A 7,561-nucleotide genomic window follows, 5' to 3' on the forward strand; every position below is an offset into this window, starting at 1 on the left:
TCAAGATAAATGACTATCACAAACGAGCTTGAATTATGACAAATATTTATATTAGAAGGGATTGTAAATGGAAGAGTTGTCTCTTTATAAGTAGCCACGTAATTTGCTAGCCAATCCTATCCAATCTTTAATGAATCCTCCTTTTTGTCTTTGTTTTTAGGAAAAATCTTAAATAAATCTTTACACATACAAAGCTGCTCGAGTTATTTGACTGTTGTATTTGACTTGTTCCATAGTTGCTCCCTTGATTTGTGGAATAGGTTAGGATTCTTGTACTTATTTTTATAGACTACTTGTTCCATATTTGCTCATTCATTTCTCTGGCAATACTTTACACCAACAAGTTCTTGATTGTGCTCTTAATAATAAATTTCAATCCAATTTCAAATTTACCATTCAAAAGGAATTTAAAACTATAAGGTAATAGAATCGAAAATGCGACAAATGAAGGAAGTTTTGCATGGGTTGAAGCCAGTTAGTATAATGGTTTTCATTCAATTTACAATTGCGGGATTGAATGTCTTCTACAAATTGGCTGCAAAAGATGGCATGAACTTGAGAATTTTGGTTGCTTATTGCTGGATTTTTGGTGCGGCTTTTATGATCCCTCTTGCTCTTATATTTGAAAGGTAGAATTCTTTATATATAATTTCTTATTTTGCTAATTAAATTATTATTATTGTAGTTGTTTTAACTTGATTTTTCTGGCTTTTATATTTTTAAGGAGGAATAGACCACAGCTTACTTGGACTGTGATCTGCCAATCTTTTTTCTGCGGACTATCTGGGTAAGTATACAATGATTATATGGCGAGACCTAAACTAAGAGACTGAAAATACCCATTCCCACCAGAAAAAAAAAAAAAAAAAAAAAAAAAAAAAAAAAAAAGAGACTGAAAATACGCCTAACCTTGTAAAACCTCACCCACCCGAATAGATCTCTGCATTTTGTTTTTTTTTTTTTTTTTTTTTAAAAAAGGGTTTTGTATGATTAGCGTCCGAACTTTTTGATTTTTGTTATTTTAGTATTTAAACGGAAAAATTTTTCAATCAAGTATCTAATGTCTAGAAAACTTTTCAATCAAGTTTTTTTTGCATTTGTGGCAGGCCGAACTTGACATCGGGATCAAAACAAGATCCAGCATTTGCCACATCTGAGGTGTCATTTAGCCATAAAATTAGCCAGTCACATGTATTCCACATGCCATCTAATCTTAAAAAGACACTATTACCCTCATATGATTTACTTAACCTATTTACCTTCTATTTCCAAATAAAACATAGCCTAAGATTGATTTTCTTTCAAAATAAATTGCAGAAGTTTTCTAAACATTCAAATAATCTTTGACTAATTTTCAAGATTCACTATCCAACCAAAATTCAAATCATTAAGAAATTGAGTCAGTTTGAAATTCCCTATATATACAAGTTGTTTAAAGCAAAACAATCCATCCCAATTTTCATCTCTCAGTTTTAATATGAAAAAATCCATAAAAGAAAATAGAGCTGCTAAATCGATAATTTTTCATGCCGAACCAAATCCCAGTAACAAAGCATTTTATGAGAGAATGATAATTGTCATTCTCTATCTATGTGTTTATCTATGCAAGGAAGGGAGAGAAAAGAATGGATAGTGGTCACTAGCTTCAATTGAAATCATATCTCTGGTCCTATACCACAAATAGCTTCTAACTTGTAACAACTATTACCAGATCTATTGTGTTGTTGGCTTGACCCTGGTTCCTTTATTCTTGATTTTTTTTTTCTTTGGGGCCATATTGATCGATGGTTGTGAGTAAGGTGTTGCAAGTATACATTTAGTTACTTTTGTGATTAGGAATGGTGTATGGAGGTAAATGGCTAAATTGATGAAAATGGTGTAAGGGTTTTTAGAAGAGGTGACTTGAGAAGAGCTTAGTGCTGTGAAAGAGATTTGAGGTTATTGTTTTGATCGGAACAGGCGAGGACAGAGAGAGAGAAGAGAGAGAGAAGGGGATTAAATTGATTCTTAATAAGCGCAAAGGAGTATTTTCAGTATTAAATGACATGTGAAATGCATGTGACGGGGTGATTTGTGATAACAAAACACGCATGTATTTTATCATTTGTTTTAATTAAATTTAATTTTATTTTTAATATTAAAATAAGAATAAACTCCATTTTGCATGGTTTTATCTCTTTATTTGATTTGCACATGAGCTAGATTAATATTTGCTATTTTAAGCAAAAACGGACCAATTATGATCCGTTTGGCACCTAATCAATGCAAAGAAAATCTTCGAAGATTTGTTGCTTATGAAGTCCAAATAATGCTCTAGAAAGCCAAATGAATCAAAGGTTCAATGCCCAACCAGCCCAAGAAGAAAGAAAGAAGGAGAGTTGATCAATGTGGACCAAGTGCTAAACAACCTGTGAAATGATCTTCTGACAAATCGTTTGGGACAAAAACATTGCAGTTTTGAAGGGACATTATATCTAACTTCATGAGCAGCTCCTCTTACCATTTCTTATCATTTCATTGGGTGGTGGAAACAACTTTTCAAATACAACTTGTGCAAGTGGTGTCTGTGATGTGGACCAATAGGAGCTAAGCAAAGAAAGGAGTTGAAGAGGTTGGACACTCACTTTTTACTACACATGCAAGAACAAAGAGGGAGAGAGTGAGGCAATCAGAGTAGAGAGAGTAACAAAAAGAGAGACCAAGCCCTTATATGGATCATCCCAATCAATAATGATGCGAAAAAGAAAATTTAATCCTTATATGGATATCTATTGATGAACCAAAAGTTTCTTCATCTATAATGAATTTTCATGTTTAGTTTGTTCTCAAAGCAAATTAATTATTGAGCATTCACCAAGTAGAGTTCAAAAGAACTACTTGCATTTTCTGGAATATATAAAGTAAAATTATTGATCAATTCTTCCATCATGTGGATTATTTAGATACTTTGTGGATGCATCCAAAAGATTATTATTATTATTGACTTGCACCCTGAAGTTTGCAAAGATTATTGTCAACATGCAACCTGAAGTTTGCATGATTATTTATTTAAAATACAATTTTCTGATTATGCAATTAAGTTAATTTATCTTGAGAATTTATCTGGTGAATTTACACATTAGGCCTTTAATGATAATAGCATGTGTTTGTTGAATAAACTTTAATATAGCCTAGATCTTATTGTTCATAGAATTTGTTTAATAAGAATACACAATAAGCGGAAGCGTACCTTGATCCATATATATTGATTATCTCGTTGCAACAATTTGATTCTCACCGTAATAGTAGATTTATTTTTCTTCACTCTGGCATTTTTGTCCGTAATTTCTCTGTTAATGGTCAGAGAACCATCAACAGCAATGAGAGTTTTCTTTTCACGTTCTCTCAAACAACCTATCACCGTTATGTGTTTGAGGTACCCGTCACACTCTCTTAACCCACGCTGTTGATTTCCTTGATCTTTTAGCTGGTCCTCATCCCATTAAGTCCAATAACCATCATCTTGGGCCACCTTAATTATAACCAGCCCTTTAATTACATGGGCCACATAGATTATTAAAATAATCTAACAATCTCCCACTTGGCGTATGTGAATTTCTTGAATTTATCATGTTAACCTTAATTAGAATTAAAATGACCAAATTATGGCGGTCACAAGTCGTTAATCGACATGATTCCTTCCAACATCACAGACCATCTCAATTCATAATAACTTTAATCAAGAAACGATTCAACGAACAATACATTGTTACAATCAATATTATTGTTATCTCACTCAAATTATTATTGTATACATCTATAATGTGGATAACACATAAACAAGCAAAAACACATCTTTAATTGAATTCCCATCTGTCACAATAATATGAGCAAAATAACCATATGTAAGTGAATATATATATATATATATATATATATATATATACAAGTTTGAACATCATGCTAACAAGGACTTATCTATAATGCCCATCCTATTAACATGGCCAGTGAAGATTTTGGGCGGTTAGCCTTTAGTTAGCGGATCTGCTATCATCAGATCATTATCGATATGCTCAGTTGACACCTTGAGTTTTTTCACTTCTTCTTTCACTGATAGGTACTTTAAATCCATGTGCTTTGCACCCTTAGAATACCTATCGTTCTTAGAGGAACAGCTGTAGAATTATCACAGTAAATTCTCAATAGTCTAGCTATACTGTCGACAATGCCTAAACTTGAGACAAAGTTTTGCAACGCAATGCGTGAACAGTGGCCTCAAAGCATGCCACAAATTCAGCCTCTATTGTGGAAGTAGCAATGACAGATTGCTTTCTACTTTTCCATGAAACTGCTCTTTTAGCCAAGAAAAACAAGTAGCCAAATGTAGATTTTCTCGAATCTACACAACTGGCATAGTTTGAATCTGAGTATCCCACCACTTCAAGATGGGTAGACTTTCTGTAAGTGAGTATATGATCCTTAGTGCCTTGTAAATATCTAAGTATTTTCTTTGCAGCTTTCCAATGGTCCATCCCGAAATTACTTTGATATCGCCTTAACATTCCGACGGTGAAACTAATATCCGGTCGAGTACATGTTTGAACATACATTAAGCTCCCAGCTATTGACGCATAGGGAATAGACTCCATCTCTTTACGTTCCAAATCATTCTGAGGACATTGCATTTCGCTGAACCTATCTCCTTTCTAAATTGGAACTATTCTTGCAGAGCATTTTTCCATTCTGAATCTCTTTAATACCTTGTCAATGTAAGCTCTTTGAGACAATCCTAATAATCCTAGTGATCTATTATGGAATATTTCTATTCCTATCACATAGGATGCCTCACCCATATCTTTCATTTCAAAGTTCTTAGAAAGAAAACCCTTTACAACATGTAACAATCCCACATTATTCGCAGCAAGAAGAATGTCATCAACATATAGGACTAACATAATGAACTTGCTCCTACTGACCTTCATATAAATACACCGATCAACAGTGTTTTCTATAAATCCATATGAAGTGATGGTATTATTGAACTTAAAATACCATTGACGGAAAGCTTGCTTCAATCCATATATTGATTTTTTCAACTTACACACCATATTTTCCTTTCTTGTGTCCACAAATCCCTCTGGTTGGTCCATATATACTTCCTCTGTCATGGTCAGCCCACCTTGGTAGGTATTGTCCGCTTTGGGCCACGCAGGCCCGCACGGTTTTGTCCCTTGGGCCAGGCTTTTCAACCCACCCCAAAAGGCGCCTACCAGGTTAAGCTACCACCCCTCTTATGTACTGATCGTGAACCTTGTGCGTAGCCGATGTGGGATTTGCCTAACCGGTGGTGGGGCAAACCTCAGCGTGGGCGCTGAGTCCCTAAGGGGGGGTGAGCGGTGGCTGCAGAGAGGCAGTGCACTCACCTTAGGCAAATCCCACATCGGCTACGCACAAGGTTCACGATCAGTACATAAGAGGGGTGGTAGCTTAACCTGGTAGGCGCCTTTTGGGGTGGATTGAAAAGCCTGGCCCAAGGGACAAAACCGTGCGGGCCTGCGTGGCCCAAAGCGGACAATACCTACCAAGGTGGGCTGACCATGACATTGCTACTGCCCTACAGCTGAGGCGCGCTCTGCATCAGAACCTAAAATCCCACCAGCATCACCACCGGCTGGCCTACCGCCCTCTAACATAGCACCCTCTGGAGGGACATAACTGTGCGGGCCTGCGTGGCCCAAAGCGGACAATACCTACCAAGGTGGGCTGACCATGACATCCTCCTCTAAGTCACCATTAAGAAAGACAGTCTTTACATCCATTTGGTGAAGCTCTAGATCATAATGTGACCACAAACTCATAGTGACTCTAAATTTAATTTATTAGAAGATTTAAACTTCTATCATTATTGAACTAATTCTCAATGGAATCTATTAGAGTCACATGATCATATACTGATACATAATATGGAAAAGTGGCTTGGTCGAATACCTATCTTTGATAGCGCAGCGGATAAAAACCTCTAACATTATGTTACCAGTTTACTGATGGTAAAAGCAATTACGAATAACTTGCTCCCCTTATCTATAGTCTAAAAGCCTTATCATAGCGAGAGAGATTTTTTTTATGTGCAAAAAGTATGGTAGAGAAGGTGTTCTCCTACCTTTTTGTTTTAGTTGGATTACTACCAGTTAGTGTAATTCTACTACGACTTAAACTCCCTTCCTGTAACCAATTAGGATAGTATTTAAACTTATTTAAATATTATTAATAATTAAACACATTGATTATTATTAATGGACGTGAGTTAAAATACTAGTCATCAGCGTATTCATACCCATCCATTAATTTCAATATCTCCCACTTACACGTAATCAGACTAGATCCATCTATAGCTATTTTTGTCAGACGCATAGAAAACTATTAGTTATATGACAAAGCCCGGGTATTATAGTCGCTATAGGAAGCCAAAATTACTATCCTATGAACAGTGTCTTTGGTTTCGTTCTAGACTATTTATATAATTTTAGAGTATACATACTATACGAAAAAAGTTCAAACTAAGAGATTTTATTTTTTAAAGGACGTTTTTACTATTATGTTGTGTGAGTAATACTTTTTAGCTTGAAAAGACTTTTTCACCATTGCCAGCTGCCTGTTTTTGTCTCACTCAGAAAATCATAATTTCTATAACAAAGTGAAGTCGTTCTGATCATTAGAGAAAAATCGAACTCGTGTTTTTTATAACAATTTTGAGCTTGAAAGGACTTTTTTATTCTGGACAACTTGGCTATTTGTGTCAGATGCATAGAAAACTATCACTTATATAACAAAGTCTTGGTATTTTAGGCATTATAGGAAGCCAAAATCATTGTTCCTACGAACAGTGTCTTTGGTTTTGTTCTAGACTATATATATAATTTTACAAACTAAGAGATTTTAATTTTATTGTGTTGTGTGTGTAATATTTTTTAATTTGAAAGGATTTCTTTTACCCTTAGCAACTGGCTATTTTCTAACTCAGAAAACCATAATTTCTATAATAAATTTAGGGCATTTTGATCATTATGGGAAAAAAAAATCAGGTTTCTTATGAAAACCATCACTCATATAACAAAGTCCGGGTATTTTTAGCGAAAATTACTGTTCCTATGAGCATTGATTTCAATTTTTCGTTTTAGTATATATATATATATATATATATATATATATATATATATATATATATATATATAGAGAGAGAGAGAGAGAGAGAGAGAGAGAGAGAGAGAGAGAGAGAGAGAGAGAGAGAGAGAGAGAGAGAGAGAGTATGTTGGACAACAGCATTTTAGAGAGATTTATCAATTAGATTGTTCAATAACTTAATATTTGTAATAGCTATTAGAGGTTAGGAAGCGTTTCATCAAACGTTAAATCCTTAACATTTACCATTTTAAATTTTATTTTTTTGACATTTTGATCCATTTGTTTTGTTTTTCCCTATTCTTAAAACTTACAATTCTATTTGTAGTAACACTCATTTGAATTTGATACTCTTGTTATTTATTTAATTTGTCTTTCTCAAATCTTAAAGGAATCTGTATCA

The 7,561-nt window shown here is 34.4% G+C and overlaps 1 non-coding gene across 1 annotated transcript; it reads left to right on the forward strand.

Annotated features, from left to right (window-relative positions):
- The first annotated feature begins 330 nt into the window (after window positions 1–330).
- Window positions 331–2,817, forward strand: LOC119371056 (uncharacterized). Its single transcript, XR_016321803.1, has 2 exons — window positions 331–629; window positions 725–2,817. It is a non-coding gene; the product is annotated as an uncharacterized LOC119371056 (transcript).
- Window positions 2,818–7,561: the final 4,744 nt, after the last annotated feature.

The sequence above is a fragment of the Jatropha curcas genome, chromosome 7 (assembly GCF_041381405.1).
Source record: "Jatropha curcas cultivar XTBG-Jc1 chromosome 7, XTBG_Jcur_1.0, whole genome shotgun sequence".
NCBI lineage: Eukaryota > Viridiplantae > Streptophyta > Magnoliopsida > Malpighiales > Euphorbiaceae > Jatropha > Jatropha curcas.